Source organism: Somniosus microcephalus, chromosome 7 (assembly GCF_052327205.1).
Source record: "Somniosus microcephalus isolate GS21.2 chromosome 7, FLI_Smic_1.0, whole genome shotgun sequence".
Taxonomy (NCBI): Eukaryota; Metazoa; Chordata; class Chondrichthyes; order Squaliformes; family Somniosidae; genus Somniosus; species Somniosus microcephalus.
In genome coordinates this window covers 107,721,761-107,747,279 of record NC_140993.1, presented here as the reverse complement: position 1 = coordinate 107,747,279, position 25,519 = coordinate 107,721,761, and the positions used below count along the sequence as shown (strand labels likewise).

The 25,519-nt window shown below is 44.2% G+C and overlaps 1 protein-coding gene and 1 long non-coding RNA gene across 2 annotated transcripts in view; both read right to left on the bottom strand.

The window, feature by feature from the left end:
- trappc9 (trafficking protein particle complex subunit 9) overlaps nucleotides 1–25,519 on the bottom strand; it is a 1,276,086-nt gene that overhangs the window by 418,546 nt on the left and 832,021 nt on the right. The window lies entirely within an intron of this gene.
- Nucleotides 2,579–11,305, bottom strand: LOC147114836 (uncharacterized). The gene is made up of 2 exons (XR_015078999.1): nucleotides 7,570–11,305; nucleotides 2,579–7,325 (listed from the first exon to the last, which is right to left on the bottom strand). It is a non-coding gene; the product is annotated as an uncharacterized LOC147114836 (long non-coding RNA).

The following is a 25,519-nucleotide window of genomic DNA, read 5'->3' as shown; positions in this document are numbered from 1 at the left end:
TAACAATGATCAACTCTTTTTCCTCCACTCCCTCTAACACACCATCAAAGACTGTTCTTTCAATCATAGGCCACAGTCCTGTGGAACTCATTCCCTAATTTCCTCTACCTTGCTGCCTTCCTCTGTGATTTCAAATACATTCAAAAATGGTTCATATTCGAACATGCTTTCTGCTTTTCGTTCCGATTTCCAGCATCAGCAGTATTTTGCTTTTGAATGCTTTCTGCTTCACCCCATATCTCTTTTTCCATTTTTCCCTTCTTTCTTTCTTATTTTGAGACATGTTTCTTTATACGATGAGTGCTTACAGATGCGAGTTGCTAATGTTGCTTATAGAAAGACTATTTTTTTTAATTTAAAGTGCCATCTAATGGTTTTGAAGGAAATTAACCTGCTTCTCATGTGACACATCATGCATCACATATCAGAAATGAGAAAACCAGGCTTAATTTTTTTTAAAATTTGTTCATGGGACGTGGGCGTAGTTGGCAAGGCCAACCTTTATTGCCCATCTCGAGTTGCCCTTCAGAAGGTGGTGCAGAGCCGCCTTCTTAAGCCGCTGCAGCCCGTGTGGTGAAGGTACTCCCACAGTGCTGTTAGGGAGGGAGTTCCAGGATTTTGACGCAGCGACGATATACTTCCAAGTCAGGATGGTGTGTGACTTGGAGGGGAACTTGGAGGTGGTGGTGTTCCCATGCACCTGCTGCCCTTGTCCTTCAAGGTGGTAGAGGTCGCGGGTTTGAGAGGTGCTGCCGAAGAAGCCTTGGCGAGTTGCTGCAATGCATCTTGTAGATAGTGCACACTGCAGCCAAGGTACGCTGGTGGTGGAGGGAGTGAATGTTTAAGGTGATGGATGGGGTGCCAATCAAACGGACTGCTTTGTTTTGGGTGGTGTTGAGCTTCTTGAGTGTTGTTGGAACTGCACTCATCCAGGCAAGTGGAGAGTATTCCATCCCACTCCTGACTTGTGCCTTGTAGATGGTGGAAAGGCTTTGGAGAGTCAGGAGGCGAGACACTCGCTGCAGAATACCTAGCCTCTGACCCACTCTTGTTGCCACAGTATTTATGTGGCTGGTCCAGTTAAGTTTCTGGTCAATGGTGACAACCAGGATATTGATGGTGGGGGATTCGGCAATGGCAATGCCATTGAATGTCAAGGGGCGGTGGTTAGATGCTCGGTTGTTGGAGATAGTCATTGCCTGGCACTTCTGTGGCATAAATGTTACTTGCCACTTATCAGCCCAAGCCTGAATGTCGTCCAGGCCTTGCTGCATGCGGGCAAGGACTGCTTCATTATCTGAGGAGTTGTGAATGGCACTGAACACTGTGCAGTCATCAGCGAACATCCCCAACTTCTGACCTTATGATGGAGGGAAGGTCATTGATGAAGCAGCTGAAGATGGTTGGGCCTAGACACTGCTCTGAGGAGCTCCTGCAACGATGTCCTGGGGCTGTGATGATTGACCTCCAACCACCACAACCATCTTCCTTTGTGCTAGGTATGATCCCAGCTAGTGGAGAGTTTCCCCCCTGATTCCCATTGACTTCAGTTTTACTAGGGCTCCTTGATGCAACACTCAGTCAAATGCTGGCTTGATGTCAAGGTCAGTCACTCTCACCTCACCACTGGAATTCAGCTCTTTGGGCCAAGGCTGTAATGAGGTCTGGAGCCGAGTGGTCCTGGCAGAACCCAAACTGGGCATCAGTGAGCAGGTTATTGGTGAGTAAGTGCCGTCTGATAGCACTGTTGACGACACCTTCCATCACTTTGCTGATGATTGAGAGTAGACTGGTGGGGCGCTAATTGGTCGGATTGGATTTGTTCTGCTTTTGGTGGGCAGGACATACCTGGGCAGTTTTCCACATTGTTAGATAGATGCCAGTGTTATAGCTGTACTGGAACAGCTTGGCTAGAGGCGCGGCTAGTTCTGCAGCACGAGTCACAAGTGAGGATTGGTTGAAGAGCTACACTGTTTCTTGACCTGCTCACACCTGCCACAAATCCCTTGTAGAAGGTGCGTGCTAGAAATTATCTCTGGAACCGTAAGTTGCCACTCTAAAGTCCGTGAAAAGTCTGTGGGCAGCTGTCAGCGTGATGAACGGTCAGCACCGTTCCGTCGCCGTTGACCGCAAAATCCGGGCCATTGACTGAAAAAAAGTGAACCAAGAAGGAAATATGGAGACATTAAGATAATTCTAAGTGAAAGGGCCCAGAAAACAACTGTATATGTAGGGCAAAGGAGGTTTATGCTATACAATCAATTTTGGGCTTTGTACTGTCACTGACCCAGATTTTGCGGTCAGCAGCAAAGGAATATCACTTGCCGATCACCTCGCTGCCCACAAAGATTTGACTGGCTTTAGAGCGCAGCACTCTCTACAGGGGATCTGTGAGCAGATCAAGAAACAGCGAAGCTCTTCAACCAATCAGACTAAAGAATCCTCACTGATACGCAGAGTCCGAACCAGGAAGTTTAAAGAAGGAAATATAAATTAAGATTTAAATGATGTACAGAAAGTGAAATAAAGATTGGGATATACAGATGGCATTAAGGGAAAGAGATAAAAGAGGCAGACAGAAAAAGTTAAAAAATATATTTATTTTTAAATCTCCAACACTAATTTTCTTCTGAGGGACTAAGACTCCACACTTGCAAAATTAATTTTTTAGGGCCAGAGAGGTTGTTCAGCACGAATTATCATGGCATTACTTCTGAAGGCACCAGTCCTAACTTTTCAGCCATTTTTAGTGCGGAACGAGCGGCCAAGACAGTATTTTCATGCCATTGCAGTCATTTCAGTGCCGAGTCTATCGGCAAGGATTGCAGCAGCGCACCCTGTAGAGGACTGGTGTATCTCTGACAGAAACCTCAGGATTTCCTCATTTAAGTGCGCATATGTGGGCATCAGAAGTTGCGGTCTTATTTACCTCATAATAATCATGAGTGCCGATAGCCTTACCGTTATTATTACAGCAAAATCCGGGCCTATGTGTTTGTACTGAGGGATTGCTGCATTGTCGAAGGTGGTGTATTTTGGATGAGATATTAAACTGAAGCTTCGTCTGCCTAGTTAGATGAATGTAAAAGGCACCATGCACTATTCGAAGAGGAACAGTGAGTTCTCTTGGTGCCCTGCCCAACATATATTCCTCAGCCAATACCATAAAAACAGATTAATTGGTGATTTCTCTCATTGCGGTGTGTAAACTGGTTTCACCATTAACTTACAGTGACTACACTGCAATAGTAATTCATTGGCTGTAAAACACTGCCAATTCCTGAGGATTGAAAAGGTGCTATACAAGTGCAAGATCTTACTTTCTAACATTTGGTAATCTCACTGTAAAAACATCCTTTTGAACATTAACCACTGTATGACCACTTCTCCTTCGACATGAAGTGTTTTGTTTCTTCATTGATGCAAGAATGACAGTGTAACTAGAAAGAAAGGTCCTAATCTGATTTCTGAATGCACTTAAGCCAAGAAATACAAGACCAGCTGTGGCAAGTGGTCTCAGTGCTTCCTTGGCTTTTTAAATCAGGTATAGTATAACTCCAGCTCGATATGAAGTTATTTTAAAAGTACCCAGATGGTCCAATGGATCGCCTGAGAATTTTTTAAACTTAGTGTGGGACCTATTTTCATGTTCCAAAAGAGGCCACACTCACATCCACAGTCTTCGAATATTTAAATTGTTTGCCCAGTGAGTGCTGCACTGTGAAAGCTCCTTTGCTGCTGAGCAACACGAGGTGCAGCCAGCAGCATAATTCAGCTCTGACAGTTGAAAACACTAATGCTGTTCAGCACATCATCCTTATTTTTCATCTATTTGCTCTCTGTTCTACACCTATTTTTTTCATTTTACTTTTCTTCTATCTAATGGAATCTATCCTGTATTTTTAAACCCTTATTTCCAGTAAAAAAATGTTTTACTTACTTTCTTCCTCCAAACTCCACCATCCATTTTGGAGCTCAGAGGAAGTTTTTAAATCAACCAATCAAAAGCTCAGAAAGGAAGGCTTAATATCTATACATACAAATAGGAAGAGATTTTGCTTATAAGTTGCTATCACTGGAAAGATCAAATGACACTGTTTCTGAACATAACATGGGTACATCATTTATTGAGTGGGAGGTGTATTCATGAAATTTGATTGTTTCTCTCAGGTGACAAAACATCAAACATCAGATCACAGCATCCGATCTTTGAAAGATAAATGGAAGACATTAATTAAATCTGAAGTACTAGTAAGTCATTGCAGTTTCAAAGTAATGTTCAAAGATAGACAGAACATAAATCTTTGACCTGGCCCCCTGTATCTTATCTTTTGAAGATGGGATGATCACAGCTGCCCATTTACCCAGTCACGTCTTAAGAAAGTGATATGTTGCTGCAATATTTGATGAAGACAATCAAAGTTAATGTGCCACCCCTTTCCCCTTCCAAAATATGATCAGGCCCTCACCATCTCTAACAGAATGAGTATATCTGTTGGGGGAAGCAGCACACAAAAAAAAACTGTTCATGATGATTGATGTCGGTGACAAAATTCAAACAATACAAATATTCCATTTCGGCACTAGCTGCTTAAAACAATGAAACCTATACAGAATGGCATTACCTCATCTCATACAACCTTGATTAAATTACCTTTTAATTTATGAAAGGACTCTCTAATTTTAAGAGGTAGTAGTCATGCATACATATTTCTGGGCGCCCTTCGAAATATTCTCGAAGACTTGCACAGGCTGCAGTATATTCCATTTTCCCAGTATAGCAAAAATAAAGCTGGTGTTCTCTGCATTTGGAACCTTAGGTACTAAAAAGATGAGCAATAATTATTCAGATTTAATAGAAATATGTATCTATTTCCAACAGTGTAATTTCAGCATTTAAGTTCCAGGGTAATATCCCATTTAAAATCAGAGTTAAAAGTTCAAATCTTTGTTTAATATCACAATGACTGGTAGCACATACAACGTTTGGCACCATTTTACTGGGAGACACAGGTCCACTAGATGCCACTACTTTCTGATTTCATCCACAATGCTCTTTGCCTCCCATTGGTGATGGAAATTTGCTGTATGCTTTCTGGTACATCATTGAAAATTTTGGAACGAGGTTGCCTGCCATTACTCTCGGTCACAGGAGGTGTGAGGTTCTTGTCACACCACAATAAGGAGAGAACAAGACAATATAGCTGGGCAGGAACAGTTACCACAGCCAAAATTATCAGAAAATTCTACCATATGTGGTAAAAGATATTCTTCAAGACAACTCCATGGAAGGAATGGACCTTAAATGAGCCGAGTAGCCTTTTCTTGTTCCAAGCTTTCGTATGATCTGTTCCATTCACATTCACAACAATGCAATATGCCTGCAAGACTGCTTCAGTTTGTAAAGAATGGGTTAGATTTTCCCTTGTGCATCAAATTTACAGGTTTAGCAAAATCAATCTTCAACTTTATGCAGAGGAACGTGCACTACAATGTATGTCGAGCCAGGATGAAAAGCACTATTCTCCACTGAGATACAATTATGCAAGCAATATGGTACATTACATAGCAATAATCATACAGAAATAAATACTTCTTTGTGAGCCCTTGTTTAATGAGAGTGTTCTGATATACTTTCTAGGTGATAAAGGAAAGGAAAGGAAAAGAAATGTCTTTCACATCCTCGGGCCATCCCATTGCGCTTCCTAGCCAATGAAGTAATGTAGGCAAACGGGGCAGCCAATTTGCACACAGCAATAGCATGAGATAAAATGACTGGATAATCTGATTTTAGTGGCATTGACTGATCAACAAATACTGACCAGGACACCAGGAGATTTCCCCAGCTCATCTTTCAATAGTGCAATGGGATATTTTAGATCCACCTGAGCAGGCAGACGACGCATCAATTTGACATATCCTCGGGAAAACAGCACCTCCGACAATGCAGCAGGTCTCAGCACTGCATTAAAATGTCAGCCTAGATTATGTCCTCAAATCTCTGGAGTGGGGCTCGAACCCACAACTTCTGACTTAGATGCAAAAGTGTTACTACTGAGCAGAGGCCAACACCCTAATATTTGAAATGAAAACTTGTAAATCCACGTAAACTGCCTATAATCAAAATATATAGTGCTCGAGTGTCATACCATAATAGGTTTAATATTCCAGGGTGCTGCAAAATTTGTTAGTCCACATAAATATCATCTTACAGAAAACCATAGATTTCATATTTTAATGTGTGTCCCATGTGTTTTCCCACTTCCTTAATTAAAAAAGTTAAATCTGAAGAATTCGCTATCCCTAAATAGCATCTGTGTACATTATGTATGGTAATTCAAAATATTAACAGTTTATGTGTTGACAAAACATTGCTCTGCCAGCCTGAAGGCAACTGTGATTATGTTTCTCATCAATTATTAAAAGTCTGCTTTTATTTTAAACATTTTCCCTATTTTAATTCTAACTACCATTATACAAATAAAGGTTGCAACAGCAACTATGCCTCTTTGATATTTCAGTATTTTAAGCTATTGATGAGAAACACCATCTGTTCAAAGCATGATTAATATAGGATATTGGAATACTGGGTTAAAAGACTATTATACCAACATGATTGATATTTATCAAAATTGCAGATCTGACTGAAGGACAAAATGTGAAATACCTGCGCTTTCTTTTGTCCTTTTGAAAATTTAAAGCTGGTCATTTTAATTCAAAGCTTCCACTCATTCTTTCCTTAGATACTAGCACCTCATTATGACAGCAAGATGTGCAGGTGTTTTCACATGTTAAACCATTAATGCAATTTTGAGCAAATTGCTGCTGTTTTCTATGACCTTGAAAAGTCATACTAATCTCACAAAGTCTATTTTATTTTTTTAAAACACCTCAAAGTCTCTCTTAAAAGATCGGAATGTAATTTCAATATAATTTACATCCCTCTCACTGCAAGTACTGTAGAAAGACAAAAAGATCACATATATATAAAACAAAAATGCAGTTTTTATCTGCTTCTCCTCCTGTGGAGACAAGCCATTTTTGCTATTCCCTCCCTACAGGAAGCCAATCTTTTAAAGTCGGCAACAAGACCAATAAGCAAATGGCTCTATTGGAAATTCTGCAGATCACCACTTGAGCCAGCATGGGAGATGTCTGATTCACCAAAATTCAGTACCAACCATTACTACCAGGTTGGACTTTTTTTTATATTCTATCTTTGTAATACCTACTTTATACTGAAAGTATTTGCTCTACACTTTACCTTTTCGAAACATATCGTATGCTGTCCATTTCACACTCTCAGCAATTTTCCCATGGAGTATCTGAAGTTACACAAAGTCAGTAAGTCAATGAATCTCATAGAATTGTTTTACACAGATTTTAGGGGACTTCTGGGAAATTCAAAAATACTGTACATATTAAAATATAATTCAACAAAACACACACAACATGGCTTCTGGAAAAATAGGTTGTGATGTACAAATTTGATAATTTTTTTTGAAGAAGTCACGAGGGAAAGCCGGTAGACATCGTATAACTACTTTCAGAAAGCCTTTGATATGGTACCTCACACTAGGTTACTTCACAAGATAGATTCTTGTGGTATCAGTAGAAATTTGATGTGTTGGATTCGGTATAGGCTCCAATCCCGCAGCCAAAAAGTTGTAGTTAACGCGTGTGGTTCAGCCTTGAGGCACGTTACTAGTGGTGTCTCCCTAGGCCCTAGGGATCAGTCCTCGGCCTGCTACTGTTCACTGCCTTTAATGACCTGGAAAGCGGTGTTGGGAGTATGGTCAGTAAGTTTACAGATGACATGAAAATCTGTGCAAGGGTTAAGACAGTAGAGGAGTGTAATCAAATGCAACAACATTTAGATGCGCTAGAGGAATGGGTACACAATGGAAAATAACATGGATGTAGTGTCATGCATGTTGGTGGGGCCAACACAGACATGTATCATTTGCAGGGAACAATAATGAAACAGGTTGAGAGAGAAAAAGATCTAGGTGTTTTTATGCACAGGTTGCTGAAGGTTCATGACCAATGCAGAGTAGCTGCAGCTAAAGCTAATGGGGTATTGTATTAATAGAACTATTCAGTATAAATCAAAGGACATCATTTCATCATTATACAGGCCACTGATCAGATCCCATCTGGAGCACTTTAGGTCCCCCCACACGGTGGGAGATATAGTGGTCCAAAGGAGAGCTACAAGAATGATTACTAGCTTTAAGAACCTTAGCTACTTAAATAGGCTTAAGGACCTTGGTCTATTTATTTTAAAGCAGCGTAGACTTAGAGGCGACCTGATTGAGGTATATAAAATAATTAAAGGGCTGAATAGCATGCCTATTGATCGATTATTCTAGTTTAACAGATTGGGGAGCACCAAGGGACATGAGTTTAAATTATGCAAGAGTAGGAATAGACTGGATGTTAGGTGATGATTCTTTTCCAAGAGGGTAGTGAGCCTCTGGAATACGTTGTGATCTCATGGACTGGTTTTGATTGCCTGAGGGGGTTGGAGAGGAATCTTCCAGAGCATTTTATCCCTTATTTTCCCAGGGTTTCTCTCTGCTTTTCTGCCTTTTCCAGGAGAATACATGGCTGGGAGTCGGATGGAGGGGGGATTGGGGTGCAGGGAGTGGAATTGTTTAGTCATGATGCTCCAGCCATCATGAGGTGTGGGGCAGGCTTGATGGACCGGCTGGTCTTTTCCCTGGCCGTTAAATTCACATGTTCGTACCTGGTATGAGTGTTGCCAGGATTCTAACCTGCGGTATTGAGCAAGTATTAAGATTTGCTAGATCAATACCTCCCATAACAGCTGGAATCGCAATCAGCAGAATTTCAAATAGAGCCACTCACTGAGTCACCTCGTCACCGACTACAGAATAATTGCTACGTGTAAATGGTTTTACGAAGGGGAAGTCATGTTTGACAAATTTGCTTGAATTCTTTGAGGACGTAACAAACAGGGTGGATAAAGGGGAACCAGTGGATGTGCTGTATTTGGACTTCCAAAAGGCATTTGACAAGGTGCCACACAAAAGATTACTGCTCAAGATAAAAAATCACGGGATTGGCGGCAATATGCTGGCATGGGTGGAAGATTGGCTGTCTAACAGAAAACAGAGAGTTGGGATAAATGGTTCATTCTTGGGTTGGCAATCAGTAAGTAGTGGTGTTGCGCAGGGGTCAGTGCTGGGACCCCAACTCTTTACAATCTAATTAACGATTTGGAGGAAGGGACCGAGTGCAACGTATCCAAGTTTGCCGACGATGCAAAGATGGGAGGGAAAGCAGTGAGTGAGGAGGACACAAAAAACCTGCGAAAGGACATAGACAGGCTAAGTGAGTGGGCAAAAATTTGGCAGATGGGATATAATGCTGGAAAGTGTGAGGTTATACACTTTGGCAGAAAAAAATCAAAGAGCAAGTTATTATCTAAATGGAGAGAAACTGCAAAGTGCTGCAGTACAAAGGGATCTGGGGGTCCTGGTGCATGAAACACAGAAGGTTAGTATGCAGGTACAGCAGGTGGTCAGGAAGGCCAATGGAATCTTGGCTTTTATTGCAAGGGGGATGGAGTATAAAAGCAGGGAAGTCTTGCTTCAGTTATACAGGGTACTGGTGAGGCCACACCTGGAATACTGTGTGCAGTTTTGGTTTCCATATTTAAGAAAAGATATACTTGCTCTCGAGGCAGTTCAGAGAAGGTTCACTCGGTTGATTCCGGAGATGAGGGGGTTGACTTATGAGGAAAGGTTGAGTAGGTTGGGCCTCTACTCATTGGAATTCAGAAGAATGAGAGGCAATCTTATCGAAACATATAAGATTGTGAGGGGGCTTGATCGGGTGGGTGCGGTGAGGATGTTTCCACTGATGGGTGAGACTAGAACTAGGGGGCATAACCTTAGAATAAGGGGCTGCCCTTTCAAAAACTGAGATGAGGAGAAACTTCTTCACTCAGAGGGTGGTAAATCTATGGAATTTGCTACCTCAGAGAGCTGTGGAAGCTGCGACATTAAATAAATTTAAAATGGAGATAGACAGTTTCCTCACTGATAAGGGAATAAGGGGTTACGGGGAGAGGGCAGGGAAGTGGACGTGAGTCTAAGTTTGGATCAGCCATGATCCTATTGAATGGCGGAGCAGGCCCGAGGGGCCATATGGCCTACTCCTGCTCCTACTTCTTATGTTCTTGAGAGGGTATAGCAAAATTCTACAAGAAGGAAAGCAGATTAAAGAATGCAAATATTTTGAAACACATAGGCCCAGGTTTTCCTTGCAATTTGTCCCCAAAAAACAGCATAATGGGAGTGCAATGCTGGTTTATGGCACAAAAGATAGAGGAAATTCCGGCAAATGACTTGCGTCCATTCTTACTCTAGGTTCCAATATCCTAGATCTTTTGCACTGCTTCTTCAAAACCTTTGATCAAACCCTTCGCTGCTCATTAGCATCGCTCCACCCTCATACAAAAAAAGCATACAACACAAATTTCCTTCATTTAAGCAGGTTCAGAATGGGTGTAAATTTGCACCCAAAATTTCAGGCACACAAGCTTTCTTTGAACTTTCGCTTCTGTGTGCTCATTCATCAAGTTGTAAAATGTAGATCTATCAATAAATCACAGAGTATTTTTCATAATGAAAGGCTGGAAAGTACCTTCAATTTTGTTGTGACTGGGGTGCAACCATTACATTGATCAACAAATAAGTAAAGAAATTTCTCTATCAGTGTTCTCAAAATTAATCCATTTGACCCAAGTAAAGTACGAATCATAGAAGGGTCTGGAGCGTAGCTCCAAAGTAGTATCAATAAAAGTCCCTGAATACATAACTTTCGATTAAAAGAAGTTTTGTGATGTTGAAATTAAAAGACCTTTAAATTGGTTGTTAAAATGATGAGAGCAAGCTAGTTGACTGCTTTTCTGGGAGAGCTGTGTGTAACAAGTGATGTCAAAGCCAAAAAAATAATGGCCCGTAATTTCCGATAGGAGGCTTCCTGCGTGCGGATGCCTCCTATCGGAAAAAAATCTACGCCCTAACCGGAGGGCTCCCGAGGTCTGGACACTTCCGATCCTGGGCCTCTCCACAGTCGAAATGCCCAAGACCCACGTATCCCAGGGACGCATGCAGTTCGCAAGCGTCCCTGGGATCACGTGGGCCAGGCGAGCCAATGAAAGAAGGGAATCCCCCTTCATACTTTTGACATGGTGTGGAGATGCTGGTGTTGGACTGGGGTGGACAAATGTAAGAAGTCACACAACACCAGGTTATAGTCCAACAGTTTTATTTGAAATCACAAGCTTTCGGAGTGCTGCTCCTTCGTCAGGTGAAGTGGAGAGATGCCTAACGCAGGAATAGTTTGTAGAGTGGGGAAAAACTTGCAGATCTTCGGTTTCTTCCAGGTTGGTATCTTGTTGGTCGCGGTGGCCCAATATTACCTGGTTTTTGGTAATATTGTTGGTTGGTTGTTTCGTGGGGCCCTTGGTTGCTGCAATTTCTTCCGCTCTCCCACGAAACAAACAACCAACAATATTACCAAAAACGAGGTAATATTGGGCCACCGCGACTAACAAGATACCAACCTGGAAGAAACCGAAGATCTGCAAGTTTTTCCCCACTCTACAAACTATTCCTGCGTTTGGCATCTCTCCACTTCACCTGACGAAGGAGCAGCGCTCCGAAAGCTTGTGATTTCAAATAAAACTGTTGGACTATAACCTGGTGTTGTGTGACTTCTTACATTTATACTTTTGACAGATAGACCCGTCAAAAGTATGAATGGAGATCACCCCAAAAAGGCACTAATACATTGAATAAATTTTTTTTTTTAAACCATCACGGTTTAAAATGAGTTAAAATTACATTAAATTAAATATTTTAAGCAAAAACTCAACTTTTTGAAAAAATAATTAAAGTTTTTTATGGGGCTAAAAATAAACTTACCTTTTTTAAAAGTATTTTAAAATTATAATTGAGTGAATTTTTTTTTTTTTTTTTTAACTTTTTTTCGACTCTTATGCTGGTAAAAGCAGGCGTAAGATTTCTAAGGGTTTTCAGCGGGCGGAGGTTCTGCAGAAAGCGGAACTCTGAGCATTCTTGACAGATCGGAAATGTCGGTTTTCAGCGCATGCGCTTCGCATGCCTGAAATCCGGCATTTCCGATGTTCCTACGGGTGTGTACACAGCTCATACACACCCGTAGGCATCGGAAAATACGGGCCGATCTTTTTATATACGTATGTTATGAAGAGCATGCAAAACATTCTGTCTGTTCTCTTCACAACCTAGTCTATGAAGAGTATTATTAGGACAATTAATAGTGGTGAGTAACTAATGTGACAATGTACTGTAGAGTGATTTGACGGTCAGGACAACGCTGGAACCATTCGATATATCACGGAAGCAGAGGGCAGTTTCACGTTGCGTTGTTTTTTGATGCTCCGGTATAGTCTAATTAGATGCACAGAAAATTCTGGTGTAAATTGACAAATCGGCAAAATTGCCGCACAAATGGACATAAATTCAGGCGTAATTTCCCGATTACGCTGCTACAGAAAATTCTACCCCACATCTTTTTTTAAATGTGTTTTTTTACAATAATTAGGTGTAAAGATAAATAGATTATATTGAAAGTACTCTGCCACCTTCATTTAACAAAATCTTCAGGTGCTGTTTTTAAACAACAAAAGCGACTTTTTAAGGTTGCTAAGACTTCATAGAAAATTGTAGCGATTTGCTGAACTCTGCAGTATTATGGAATTTCAGTGATCCTGTGGAAAATGACACTCTGAAAAACATCCCTGAGCATGTCGCACTATTACAAAGGAACTACAAAGTAAAGTTTGGTGTGCTTTTATGTTAATGATTACTAATTTTTCTGATAATTTAAATGTTGAATCAATTTGTGTCTGTGACATTCTATTAAGTTATATTTGATTTCACAGAAAAATCAGCTTGCCATTTCCTCAAACTTATAATGCCTTTCCAAAGCAATTAACACTGTGGTCTTCAATTGTATTCCTCTCTTTAGTACCAGAGTATATAACCAGAATTCTGAGAAGAGATTCAATCACAACATCCCTAGTTTTCAGTGCATGCCATTTTATGAAAATCGCTTCAGCATTTACATATGCATTTTCATTTCTCTCGCCTGATGCTATTTTTAGCTCGACTGTTCTACTTAGATCTAATTAACTATCAACACCTATGAAAAGAATCATTCATACTAACCTACACTGAAATTTACCTGCGCTTGTGCTGGTGAAGATAATTTGTAAGTGATGCGTTACTTTAAAAATCTGGAGCATGGATAATTAAAAATGACATTGTTTTGAACCCATAGTTAATGTTGCAATAATTCTTGAAAATAAAAAATGTTTATAAAAAGCAAAAAAATTTGATAAAAATAGCATTAAGCAGTAATATTATATTTAATCTAATCTTACATATTTGCCTTCCCAGACTACATCATCTAAGTGTAGTGATGTGTGCGTCAAGCAGCGTAAAGGTCCAGCAGAAATCATGAGTAATGTACTTAGCACAACAAAAAAGGTCATTATCCATTTATTATTGCTTAATCAATGATGAGTTCTGCTTATGCCTCAGCTGGAATCATTATACAAGTGTCACAACGTATAAGTATATAAATTTCACAATTGCAAACTTCATTTTTCCATCCATCAGCAACAAAGATAATAACTCCAATGTTAAAAATCCAAAGAAACGTTAAAAAATCATAGATTCTATAACATAGAATGGTTACAACACGGAAGGCGGCCATTCGGCCCGTCGAGCCCGTGCCGACTCTCAGCTAGTCCCACTCCTCTGCCCTTTCCCTGTAGCCCTGCATTTTTAATTCCTTCAGATACTTATCCGACTCCTTTTTGAAAGATAAAATTGAGTCTGCCTTCACCACACTTTCAGGCAGTGCATTCCAGATCTTAACCACTCGTGGTGTAAAAAAGTTTTTTATGTTGCCTTTGGTTCTTTTGCCAATCAGCTTAAATCTGTGTCCTCTGGTTCTCGACCCTTCCGTCAATGGAAACAGTTTCCCTCTATCTACCCAGTCCAGACCCCTCATGATTTTGAGCACCTCTATCAAATCTCCTCTCAATCTTCTCTGCTCCAAGGAGAACAACCCCAGCTTCTCCAGTCTATCAACGTAACTGAAGTCCCTCATTCTTGGAATCATTCTCGTAAATCTTTCCCGCACCCTCTCCAAGGCCTTCACATCCTTCCTAAAGTGTGGTGCCCAGAATTGGACACAGTACTCCAGTTGGGGCTGAACCAGTGTTTTATACAGGTTCATCATAATTTCCACACTTTTGTACTCTATAGCTCTATTTATGAAGCCCAGGATCCCATAAGACTTTTTAACTGCTTTCTCAACCTGCCTCGCTACCTTCAATGATTTATGCACACATACCCCCAGGTCTCTCTGTTTATGCACCCCCTTTAGGATTGTACCATTTAGGTTATATGTCCTCTCCTCATTCTTTCTACTAAAATGCATCACTTCACACTTTTCTGCATTAAATTTCATCAACCACGTGTCCGCCCATTTCACCAGCCTGTCTATGTCTTCCTGAAGTCTATCACTATCGTCCTCACTGGTCACTATACTTCCAAGTTTTGAGTCATCTGGTTTTTTTAAACATAATTTATAAGATTGTACTCATTTAATAAGACCACAACGTAGATTGATGTTTGAATCTGACACTTTTGGATCTTTTCTACCATTCTTCCTTTAGATTATTTGAGCTCCAGTATCTCAGATCATTCTCAAGGGCAAGAGCCAACTCTCCATACCTTCAAAAGTGTTCATATTTGCTGAGAGATCTAGTTAAGCTTTCAGATAAATGCCCAGGAAATTAAGCTATGTCTGATAATTGCTTCTAGCTGCTGGACCCATCCTATTCCTCCATAAGTTCTCGCTCCAGTCTTCGAGAGCAATATTAAACAAATTCATTAAACAAACAAGCGATAATTGCTGATATAATACAATTATATATTTACAGTAGGAAGTATTATCTAAAATCTCCAGTAGACAAAATAATAAAGATTGCAACTCTAATACTTTGCGAATAACTTTTAAATAATGTTTCTATTCTTTGAATTTCTTACTACAGTGGGAGCCTAATTAATCCAAGCTATTTTTCTGGAAATTGAATCAGATTTTTTGTCTCTTTCAAAACTCTCAAACTGGCCAGTTCTTTTAAGATTTTCAAGCTGCCTACCCCATTCAGACAGAATTGGTCCTTTATATTCCAGAAGAGTTACTATGACTGCCTGGATTTTGAATATCCCACTACACTATTTAAAAAGGAATCAACAATTTTACACAAACTGAACCAATCATACAGCATTGTTCTCTGAATTATTCTTGTGCATTTTGACTGGAATTAAAGGGACAGCCACTAAAACAAAACTTTGCAGGGGGGCCAGATTTCTACACACAAAGTACTCTGACTTTTTGGTAAAGACCTGAGACATTTCGTCAACAATGTTTAAATATGTCAGAAGGTTCTTTCTCCCGAAAGTGCTGGTTGTTGGGGCGCGGGGCAGTGAACATTTTAGTTATTTGTATTTCTTCCACTTTTCCTGCAGCGATTACCACACATTAATATCTTTAGGGATGAACTCAATGGATTAAATGGTCTTTTCTTGTCTTAGACTTTATTTCTTCACCTTTTATTCCCACTTTGAACTAGCCACCCAAAAGTGCACAAGTGCATCTGGAGTGATGCTCCCTTTTTGCCTTTCCTCTCTTCTCTGTGGGGAAATCTTTCTGCACATCAACGTTTTCTTGGATTTGATCTCGGGATGTGGCCAGCGCTGGCAAAGTCACATATTCTGCCTGTTGATAGTGGGAGACTAGTCAAGGTAGCCTTTGAAGGTCATGGGATTGGGGGCAATATATTAGCATGGATTAAGGATTGGTTATCAAACAGAAAATAGAGAGTAGGAATAAACGGGTCATTTTCGGGCTGGCAGGCTGTGCAGGAAACTTTGTGTTATCCAGAGGCGAACCGTCCGGCAAGCTGGAGCCACTGGCAAAAATCAGGAGCCATTTTTTATTCTTTTCGTTTCTTTTCTTTGCTTTTTTTGAACAGTCACGCTCTGCAATGTCTGCAGCTAAGCAACAGCTTCAGCTAGAGACGCTACAGAGACGCTTGCCGACTGTTTAGAGGCTGTTGCTAAGCAACAGGGTTTGTTGATTCATCTCCGTATGTTTCAACATGAGCTCTGGAGTGTACGGCAGTTTTGAGGGAACGGCAGCAGCTCGGTCCCGTCGGTGCCGGATAGCACAAAGTTTCCTGTAACTAGTCCGGTAGCGCAAGGATCAGTGCTTGGGCCTAAGCTATTTACAATCTATATCAATGACTTAGATGAGGGGACCAAGTGTAATGTATCCATGTTTGCTGACGATACAAATCTAGGTGAGAAAGTAAGTTGTGAGGAGGATACAAGGAGGCTGCAAAGGGGTATAGACAGGTTAAGCGAGTGGGCAAGAACATGGCAGATGGAATATAACGTGGAGATATGTGAAGTTATCCATATAATAGCAAAATACTGCGGATGCTGGAAATCGGAAATAACAACAGAAAATGCTGGAAATATTCAGCAGGCCAGGCAGCATCCGTGGAGAGAGAAACAGAGTTAACGTTTCAGGTCTGGGACCTTTCATCAGAACTGGAAAAAGCTAGAGATGTAAAAGATATTAAGCAGGTGCAGAGACGGGGGCAGGGGGGTGCGGTTAGGAGGGGAGGAAGGAATTCAAGAACATCCTGTACTTTTGTAAGGCAGGAAAGATAAAATGTTGCAAATGGAAGTGGCAAAAATCATACAGCATGAAAAATGGGGGCAGGGGTTATTATCTGAAATTGTTGAACTCGATGTTGAGTCCGGCAGGCTGTAAAGTGCCTAATCGAAAGATGAGGTGCTGTTCCTCAAGCTTACGTTGAGCTTCATTGGAACAATGAAATAGGCCGAGGACGGAGAAGTCAGAGTGGGAGTGAAGCGGTGAATTAAAGTGACAGGCGATCGGGAGCAGAGCCCGGCAGTTTAAAAGAGCGAAGCCCGAGAGCGGGAGCGACTGGAAGAAAAGAGGGCAGGAGCTCTGAAAAGAGGGCTCAGGAGGCAAATGGCTGCCGCATCCCGGCCCGGGCTTCCAAACTCGACCGCCGCCCTTCGTATTAGTAGCTCTGCATCCAGAACTCAAAGTGGGATTCAGTGATCATGAAGAGAATTCAACGAAGGGGTTCGGAGTCCTAAGTCTTGCAGACATTATACATACCATGAGCTCCAACTTAAGCGCGCCAACGAAAGAGTGCACTCGAATTTGGACACAGGGACAGATTCTCCTTTGAATCTATGTAAATGGAGAATGTATGTTTATTATGTCTAGATTCATTCTAATGTATGCAAATGTCTAATTTAGTTCATTGACCTGTAATCTTCTTATACTGTCTGACGTTAAAACTATAAAGTAAGATCATTAGAATTAAGCCATAGTAGTAGTGATCTCCTTACTGGACTATAGAATACTGTCTACAACAGAGACCACATCTCACATATATCTAGAGAACCGTGAAGGGGTTACATTTAAATGTCTTAATCTAAATGTACACTCTCAGGAGCCGCAAGCCTACATTTCGTTGTACTGCACTTGTTCACTAACAATGACAATAAAGTTGATTATGATTATGATAGTGTGGTGCAAATGTTACTTGCCACTTATCAGCCCAAGCCTGAATGTCGTCCAGGTCTTGCTGCATGCAGGCATGGACTGCTTCAGTATCTGAGGAGTTGTGAATGGCACTGATGGATTACATAAAAACATAAGAAATAGGAGCAGGAGTAGGCCAATCGGCCCCTCGAGCCTGCTCCGCCATTCAATAAGATCATGGCTGATCTGATCCTAACCGCCAATCTACTATCACAGAACCATCTCCTGAATCTAACAGAATTAGACACACGAAATAGGAGCAGGATCAGGCTACACGGCCCCTGGGCCCACTCCGCTACCCACAGGGCCATGTCCGATCCGAACCAAGGGCCATGTCCAAATTCCTGCCCGCTCCCCGTAACCCTTAATTCCCTTTACTTCTAGGAAACTGTCTATTTCTGTTTTAAATTTATGTAATGGTGTAGCTTCTACAGCTTTTTGGGGCAGCATATTCCATGGACCTACCACCCTCTGAGTGAAGTAGTTCCTCCTCATCTCAGTTTTGAAAGAGCAGCCCCTTATTCTAAGACTATGCCCCCTAGTTCTAGTTTCACCCATCATCGGGAACATCCTCACCGTACCCACCCGATCCAACCCCTTCACAATCTTATATGTTTCAATAAGATCGCCTCTCATTCTTCTGAACTCCAATGAGTAGAGTCCCAATCTACTCAACCTCTCCTCATATGTCCATCCCCTCATCCCCGGGATTAACCGAGTGAACCTTCTTTGTACTGACTCGAGAGCAAGTATGTCTTTTCTTAAGTATGGACACCAAAACTGTATGCAGTATTCCAGGTGCGGTCTCACCAATACCTTGTACAACTGAAGCAATACCTCCCTATTTTTATATTCTATCCCCCTAGCAATGAAAGCCAACATTCCATTGGCCTTCTTAATCACTTGCTGCACCTGCATACTAACCTTTTGAGTTTCGTGCACCAGGACCCCCAGATCCCTTTGTACTTCAGTACTTTCCAGTTTCTTGCCATTAAGATAATAACTTGCTCTACGATTTTTCCTGCCAAAGTGCATAACCTCACACTTTGCAGTATTGTATTCCATCTGCCAAATCTCTGCCCACTTACTTAGCCTGTCTATGTCCCCTTGCAGGTTTTTTATGTCCTCCTCACTGATGCGCTATCAATAACTCAAAAGACTGAGATTAAGCGAGTAATTAACAGGCTTTTATTAACAAGAGAATGAAGGTGTGCCTCGAGTGGTCGACCGGTCCAGAATACAAAGGGGCTGTGGAGCAGTCACCTTTATACCTGGATTCGTGGGAGGAGTCAGCCGAGGCATGTACAGACATGTACACACTGGAATACAAACAGTGGTTTACCACATTCACCCCTTGTTTAAAATGGAGTCTGGCGGGGTGAAGTGTATTAAAAGTTAGTGTATTGGAGTCTCTCCGGAGGTCTTGTCTGCCACTGTGATCGACGTGGCGACAGCAGGGGTAGTGAAGCTTCCGGCATCGAGTCCCGCATAGGCTGGGGCACTGGTGTGTAGTCCTCGTAGATGTCGAGCGGGTCGCGGGGCTCAGGCCTGCCGTCTGCTGGGGCTAGATATCGGATCATGGGGGGGGGGGGGGTGGTTGTGGGTGGTGGGTTACTGGGGCCCCCGAGGGTGCGAGGTCTCGTATGGAGACTGTGTCCTCCCGCCCGTCCGGGTACGCAATGTAAGCGTACTGGGGGTTGGCGTGGAGGAGGTCGACCCTCTCGACCAGCGGGTCCATTTTATGGGTCCTCACGTGTCTTCTCAGTAGGACCGGCCCTGGGGACGTCAGCCATGGCGGTAGCGATGTCCCCGATGTGGACTTCCTTGGGAAGACAAACATTTTCTCATGAGGGGTGGCGTTAGTGGCAGTGCAGAGCAGTGACCGAATAGAGTGGAGCGCATCGGGGAGCACATCCTGCCAGCGGGAGGTCGGAAGGCCCCTAGACTTTAAGGGTAGCAGGGCGGCCTTCCAAACTGTCGCATTCGCTCTTCCCACCTGTCCGTTCCCCTGGGGGTTGTAACTGGTGGTCCTGCTTGTGGCAATACCCCTAGCGAGCAGGTACCGGCGGAGTTCGTCGCTCATAAACGATGAGCCCCGGTCGCTATGGATATAGCTGGGGAAACCGAACAGGGTGAAGAGGTCGTTCAGACATTTAATGACCGTGGCACTGGTCATGTCCGGGCAGGGGATGGCGAACGGGAAACGGGAGTACTCATCAATAATATTGAGGAAGTACACATTGCGGTCGGAGGAGGGGAGAGGCCCTTTAAAATCAACGCTCAGGCGCTCGAAGGGGCGAGTGGCTTTTATCAGGTGAGCCCTGTCTGGTCTGTAAAAGTGCGGTTTGCACTCAGCGCAGACTTGGCAGTTCCTGGTCATGGTCCTGACCTCCTCAATGGAGTAAGGCAAGTTGTGGGCCTTGACGAAGTGGAAGAACCTGGTGACCCCCGGGTGGCAGAGGTCATTGTGGAGGGCCCGCAGTCTATCGATCTGCGCGCTGGCGCAGGTGCCACGCGATAGAGCATCCGGGGGCTCATTGAGCTTCCCGGGCCGGTACAAGATCTCGTAATTGTAGGTGGAAAGTTCGATTCGCCACCTCAAGATCTTGTCGTTTTTGATTTTGCCCCTCTGCTTGTTGTTAAACATGAAAGCAACTGAACGCTGGTCAGTGAGCAGGGTAAATCGTTTTCCGGCCAGGTAGTGCCTCCAATGACGCACAGCCTCCACAATAGCCTGGGCCTCCTTCTCAACAGCGGAGTGTCTGGTCTCCGGGTTCGTGAAAAGGCCACGGGTCTCCCCGCCTGATTGAGGGTAGCGGCCAGGGCAAAGTCGGACGCGTCGCTTTCCACCTGGAAGGGGATGGATTCGTCCACTGCGTGCATGGTGGCTTTGGCAATGTCTTCCTTGATACAGTGGAAGGCTAAGCGTGCCTCTGCCGTCACGGGAAAAGAGGTGGACTTGATCAGCGGACGGGCCTTGTCCGCATAGTAGGGGACCCACTGGGCGTAATAAGAGAAAAACCCTAGGCACCTCTTCAGGGCCTTGAGGCAGTGGGGGTTCCATAAGGGGACGCATCCGGTCGGGGCCGATGACTCAGTGTTCCACAACACAGCCAAGGATGGCGAGGCGGGCTGTGCGGAATATGCACGTCTCCTTGTTATACGTCAGGTTGAGGAGTTTGGCGGTGCAGAGGAATTTTTCGAGGTTTGCGTCATGGTCCTGCAAGTCATGGCCGCAGATGGTCACATTGTGCAGATATGGGAAAGTGGCCTGCAACGCATTTTGATCGACCATCCGGTCCATCTCCCTTTGGAAGACGGAGACCCCGTTGGTGACGCCAAAGGGAACCCTAAGGAAGTGATAGAGGCGGCCGTTTGCCTCAAAGGCAGTATACTGGCGGTCCTTAGGGCGGATAGGGAGCTGGTGGTACGCTGATTTCAGGTCAATGGTCGAGAAGACGCGGTACTGCGCGATCTGGTTGACCATATCAGCTATGCGGGGGAGTGGGTAAGCGTCCAGCAGGGTGTAGCGATTTATTGTCTGGCTGTAGTCGATGACCAGGCGCTGCTTCTCGCCGGTCTTAACGACCACAACCTGGGCTCGCCAGGGGCTGATGCTGCCCTCAATAATCCCTTCCTTCAGGAGCCGCTCCACTTCGGTTTTAATGAAAACCCTGTCCCCGGCACTGTATCGCCTGCTCTTTGTGGCGATGGGCTTACAGTCGGGGGTGAGGTTAGCAAACAGTGGGGGGGGGGTGACTCTGAGTGTGGAGAGCTTGCACCTGGTGCGCGGCAGGCAATTTGGAAGCTGCTGGCTGCGGACTGTGAGTGGGGGGGAGGGGTCCACCGTACGCCATCGTAACACTTTTAAGGTGACACTGAAAATCTAACCCCAGTAGAACGGCAGCGCAGAGGTCGGGCAGGACCAGAAGTTTAAAATTATCGTACACAGTCCCGTCTACTACGAGTGTCACCACGCAGTAGCTGCCAATGTCCGCCGACTGGGACTCGGAGGCCATAGAAATCCGCTGGTGCGCAGGCAGGACTGGGAGAGAGCAACGCCGCACCGTGTCGGGGTGGATGAAGCTCTCCGTGCTCCCAGAGTCAAAAAGGCAGATTGTTTCGTGACCATTTACCTTAATGTCCATTGTGGAACTGGCCAGCTGGTGCGGTCTCGCTTGGTCCAGTGTAACGGAGGCCAGCGTAGGGGTCGGTGTGTCGCTGCGGGTGTCAGATGAGGCGGTGCTGGGGGCCTGTTGTGTCCCAGCTGTCGTCCAAGATGGCGGCGTCCATGATCCCCATGTGGCTGGAGGCGTCCAAAATGGCTGCTGTTCCGGTGGTTCGCACATGGCTGGGGAGGCCCAAGATGGCAGCCCGCACGGCCCACACGCGGCGCTGCTGGGGTTCGGGGTGGCTTTGGCTCTGCAGACGCTGGCGTAGTGTCCCTTCTTCCCGCAGCCCGAGCAGATCGCATTTTTCGCCGGGCAGCGCGCTCTGGGGTGTTTGGCCTGGCCACAGAAGTAGCATTTCTGGCCTTGGGGCACTGCTGTCTGGCCTTGGGACACTGCTGCGGTAGTTGGGCCATTGCTGGGATGTGGCTGGGGTGGCACGGCGCTATGAGACGGTCCTACCGTGTCCCAGGCTGTCGTTCCCCGCGGCGTCCACGGTGCAGAGGAGTAGGCATCCATGCCCCGGTAGGCTGCATCTAATGATAGTGCGAGTTCAGAGGCCTTGTTGAGATCGAGGTCACTCTGCTCCAGCAGTCGCTGTCAGGTGTAATTGGACCTGTGGCCCGCTACAAAAGCGTCCCGGATAAGTTCCACTGTGTACATGCCTGTACATGCCTCGGCTGACTCCTCCCACAAATCCAGGTATAAAGGTGACTGCTCCACAGCCCCTTTGTATTCTGGACCGGTCGACCACTCGAGGCACACCTTCATTCTCTTGTTAATAAAAGCCTGTTAATTACTCGCTTAATCTCAGTCTTTTGAGTTATTGATAGCGCATCAATTTTATTAACAAGATTTTTATAATGGAGAAGATCCTCACACCAGCATGCCTGGACTTAGATCATCGGGAGGCGGACTCATCCACCAAGTTTACTCACTGGCTTAGGTGTTTTGAAAAATTTCTGATCGCCTCCGCTGAAACGGTCAAATCGGACGAGGACAAACTGGATGTCCTGACCTCCAAAGTGAACCACCGAGTGTACTCGGTCATCCAGGACGCGACCTCGTATGCGGATGCTATCAAGCTCCTCAAGGACCAGTACACGCGCCCAGTGAACGAGGTGTACGCTAGGCACCTCCTGGGGAGTCGTAAACAACAACCTGGGGAATCGACCGAGGAATACCTTCAGGCACTGTCTGTGCTTGGCCGGGCCTGTGGTTGTAAGGATGTGAAGGCCGCCGTGTACACAGAGGAACTTATCCGGGACGCTTTTGTAGCGGGCCACAGGTCCAATTACACCCGACAGCGACTGCTGGAGCAGAGTGACCTCGATCTCAACAAGGCCTCTGAACTCGCACTATCATTAGACGCAGCCTACCGGGGCATGGATGTCTACTCCTCTGCACTGTGGACGCCGCGGGGAACGACAGCCTGGGACACGGTAGGACCAGGACCCCCAGATCCCTTTGTACTTCAGTACTTTCCAGTTTCTTGCCATTAAGATAATAACTTGCTCTACGATTTTTCCTGCCAAAGTGCATAACCTCACACTTTCCAGTACTGTATTCCATCTGCCAAATCTCTGCCCACTTACTTAGCCTGTCTATGTCCCCTTGCAGGTTTTTTATGTCCTCCTCACTCACTACTTTCCCTCCCATCTTAGTATCATCTGCAAACTTTGATATGTTACACTCGGTCCCCTCCTCCAAATCGTTAATGTAGATTGTAAAGAGTTGGGGACCCAGCACCGACCCCTGCGGAACACCACTAGTTACTGATTGCCAGTCTGAAAATGAACCATTTATCCCAACTCTCTGCCTTCTGTTAGATAGCCAATCCTCTATCCATGCCAGAATATTACCCCCAATCCCGTGATTTTTTATCTTAAGCAATAATCTTTTGTGTGGCACCTTGTCAAATGCCTTTTGGAAGTCTAAATACACTACGTCCACTGGTTCCCCTTTATCCACCCTATATGTTACTTCCTCAAAGAACTCCAGCAAATTTGTCAAACATGACTTCCCCTTCATAAAACCATGCTGACTTTGTCCTATTAAATTATGATTATCCAAATGTCCTGTTACTGTCTCCTTAATAATGGACTCCAAAATTTTACCTACCACAGATGTTAGGCTAACCGGTCTATAGTTTCCAGCCTTCTGTCTACTGCCCTTTTTAAATAAGGGTGTTACATTAGCAGTTTTCCAGTCTGCCGGGACCTTTGCTGAGTCCAGGGAGTTTTGGAAAATTATTACCAATGCATCCACAATCCCTACCGCCACTTCCGTCAAGACCCTAGGATGTAAGCCATCAGGTCCAGGTGATTTATCCGCCTTGAGTCCCATTATTTTACCGAGTACCACTTCCTTAGTGATTTTGATCGTGTTTAGCTCCTCCCCCCCTATAGCCCCCTGTTTGTCCAGTGTTGGGATATTCTTAGTGTCCTCTACTGTAAAGACTGATACAAAATATTCAGTGTTTTTGCCATCTCCATATTTCCCACCATTAATTTCCCGGTCTCATCCTCGAAGGGACCAACATTACGATGGAGAGCGGCCATTGATGAAGCAGCTGATGATCATTGGGCTGAGAGCGCTGCCCTGAGGAACTCTTACAGCGATGTCCAGGGTCTTTGAAGATTGGCCATATTCTTGTGTGTGACTCCAGCCAATAGAGAGTTTTCCCCTCGACATCCATTAACCTCAGTTTTGATAGGGCTCCTAGATGCATTATTTGGTTGATTACTGCCTTGATGTCGAGGGCAATTACTCTCAACTTTCCTCTGGCATTCAGCTCTTTCGTCCATGTTCTGTGATGTGGTCCAAGGGTGAGCAATTCCAGCAAAAAAAAACTAAGCAACAGCCAGCTGGTTGTTGGTGAGTAGGTGCCACTCAATGCCACTATTAATGACTCCTTCCATCACTTTGCTGATCAGCAGAAAGAGGCGGTAATTGGCCAAGTTAGATTTGTTCTGCTTTTTGTGGAGAACACACATCTGGGCAATTTTCCACATTATTGGGTAGACACCCATGTCTTATTTGAACTGCAACAATGTGACTGGGGGCACAGCAAATGTAACGCAGTCTTCAGCTCCACAGACAGGATATTGTCAAGTACCATAACCTTCACCGTGCCCAGTGCACTTGGCCACCTCTTAGCAGCATGTGGAGTTAACCAAACTGGCTGGACACTGGCATCTATGATGGTGGGGAACTCAGAAGTGGCCAAGCAGGATCATTAACTTGGCATTATTAACAGACAGTTCAGCCTTGTCTCTTGCACTCATAGGATGAGGATGGTTCTTGGTTGCCTGATTTTGTTCATCAACATTCTGGTTTCGATGGAATAGGGCTATGGAGCTTTGCTCCGAATCATTGATCGTGGAACCACTTAGCAGTTTTTAGCATGTTATATTTCGTGTATATGATGTTGTAGCTTCACTAGAGTGATACGAAGGTATGCCTACTGCTGCTGTTTGCATGCCTTTCTATACTTCCCATGCAACCAGATAGGAGTGAGTGTGTGACTGGATCAGGGTTTGAGTAAGTGGATTTGAACACAGGACTAGATAATGTGCATGAGTATATGTATCTGGCCACAGTTT